The sequence below is a fragment of the Myotis davidii genome, unplaced genomic scaffold (genome assembly GCF_000327345.1).
Source record: "Myotis davidii unplaced genomic scaffold, ASM32734v1 scaffold518, whole genome shotgun sequence".
Taxonomy (NCBI): Eukaryota; Metazoa; Chordata; class Mammalia; order Chiroptera; family Vespertilionidae; genus Myotis; species Myotis davidii.
This window is the reverse complement of record NW_006289828.1, coordinates 246,184-248,919: the sequence shown is the minus strand read 5'-3', so window position 1 is coordinate 248,919 and position 2,736 is coordinate 246,184.

Below are 2,736 nucleotides of genomic sequence, written 5' to 3'. Positions count from 1 at the left end.
AACCTCCACTAGAACGACTACCATTAAAAGCACTGAGGACACCAAGTGTTGATAAGGATTTGGAGCGACATGAACTTTCCCACAATGCTGGTGGCTGTGCAAAATGTTCAGTGTCTTTAGAAACTAATTTCACAATATCATTAAAGTTATACGCTTACTTAAATCAACAGTCTCATCCCAGTTATTTCCCCTTAGAAAGCATTAACCAAAAAAGAAAATATGATAAATTTTACTTCATCAAAATTTAATTTTTGATATGAAAAGGAAAAATATGGATTAAGAAAAATTTCCACAATTCGGGTTTCTTGACAAAATACTTTTACCCTGAATATATAAAAATTCCTACAATTCAATAATTAAAAGGCAAGCACATCGCCATAAAAATCACCAATAAATTTATGTAAATTTACTACTTGACATTATTAGTATGAAAACTAAAATCACTCCGTAATATCACTTTGCACACATTAGATTGATTGATGTCAATAAGACATGAGTATTGGGGAAGGATAAAGAGCTACCGGAGTTCTTCTACCTCTAGTATACAGATAACTTTCTCTGAAAGTAAATAAAAAGTTGACAACTAGTAAAGTTAATGAACAGTTCCCTCATATTTTTAAAATTTATAATTTGTTACCAAGTAAATCAATAGTCAAAGACTATTAAGCATGTTTAGATCTTCACAATAATAAAGAATATGAATCAAATATTTTAAATTAAAAATAAAATTGTGAAAAACACATTTTTCTACCTAGATCACATCAATTGGTCTAATCCTTTTGTTTCTAGCCATAAGGTATATAGTGAAGATACTGTTTAAATTTTTGTTCTTGAAAATTCTTCCATGGTTATGTAAAACATTAACATTATGGGGAGTAGTGATTTTTAAGAGAACTATCTTTTACTATTTTCAACCTACTGGAATTTACTGGCAGATAATTTAAATTACAATTAATATGTCAATGGCTGTAAAGGAAATAATAGACTTGTAATACTCTATTATAATTAACTAGAGGCCCATTGCATGAAATCCGTGCACTCAGGGTGGTGGGGGATGGGTTGTGAGAGGGTGCAAACCAGGTCAAGGGACCCCACCAGTGCGTGATCGGAGCCAGGGAGAGATGCGGGAGGTTGGCCAGCTGGGGAGAGAACGCAGGAGGGCTCCAGGGCATAGTTGTCCCATCTTGCTCAGTACCGATCAGCCAGGCCCCAGCAGCAAGCTAATTTACCGGATACAGCATCTGCCTCCTAGTGGTCAGTGCACGTCATAGTGAGCAGTTGAGCAGCCTTAGCATATCATTAGCATATTACACTTTGGTTAAATGAATGACTGGACACTTAGCATATTAGGCTTTTATTATATAGGACTAGAGGCCTAGTGCATGAAATTCATGCATAGGGGATGTCCCTCAGCCCAGCCTGCACACTCTCCAATCCAGGACCCCTTGGGGATGTCTGTCTGCCGGTTTAGGCCGATTCCCATCTAAATGGGCAGTCTGAATCCCCCTAGCTGACTCCTAACCGCTCACCTGCCTGTGTGCCTGCTCGCCCCTAACTGCCTCTGCCTCAGCCCTTGCCACCATGGCTTTGTCCAGAGGATGTCTAGATGTCTGGGCTAATTAGCATATTACTCTTTTATTAGTATCCTAATATATAAAAACCTTAGGTCATCACATCCCCAATAACCAGGGGGCTTGACCAACCAAAAGTCAGACTTGCAGTCAGTTCTGGGTTGCCATGGTGACCCAGCACTGACTGTGATGGCTGCAGGCACAGTGACCCAGCACTGACTGCTGAGAGGGCTGTGAATCAGGCCCAGAGAGAGGCCTAAAGAGAGAAGCAGGGTCTGATCCGTAGCCTCTGTGGCAGCTGTTGATCAGCACTTGCCCCTCTCTTTAGCTCCAGGCAGTTAGGGGTGACCAGGCCCACAGGGGAGGACAGTTAGGGATGACCGGGCCTGCAGGGGAGGGCAGTTGTGGGCAACCAGACCCACAGGGGAGGGTAGTTGGGGGTGACCAGGCCTGCAGGGGAGGGCAGTTGTGGGCAACCAGGCTTGCAGGGGAGGGCAGTTGGGAGTGACCGGGTTGGCAAGGGAGGGCAGTTGGGGATGAGATCGGGTTGGTGAAATCGGGCTGGCAGGGGAGCAGTTAGGTGTTAATCAGGCTGGCAGGGGATTGGTTAGGGGGTGATCAGGCTGGCAGGCAGAAGCAGTTAGGGGCAATCAGGCAGGCAGGCAGGCGAGCAGTTAGGAGCCAGCAGTCCTGGATTGTGCAAGGGATGTCTGACTGTTGGATCGGACCTACACCAGTAGTCAGACATTCCCCAACAGGTTCCAGATTGGAGAGGATGCAGGCTGGCCTGAGGGACACCCACCCCACACCCTGCCCACAGTGCATGAATTTCATGCACTGGGCCTCTAGTAGATTATAACAAACTAAATAATAAAATTAATTTCAGCATAAAGATAGGAATTATAAAAAATGGAAATGCAAGACATCACCCACACAATAACATTGATGAAAAATGCCTTTGATATTTTTGTAAGTATATTTTATACAGTTCCCCCCAAATAATGAGAATTAACAAGCATGAAGATAAATTAATTATCCTAAAATAAATTCAAACAAATGAAACATTTTTTTAATTTTTATTTATTGATTTTAGAGAGAGAGAGGAAGAGAGAGAGCTAGAGAAAGAAACATCAATTTGTTGTTCCACTTATGTCATGTCATCTGA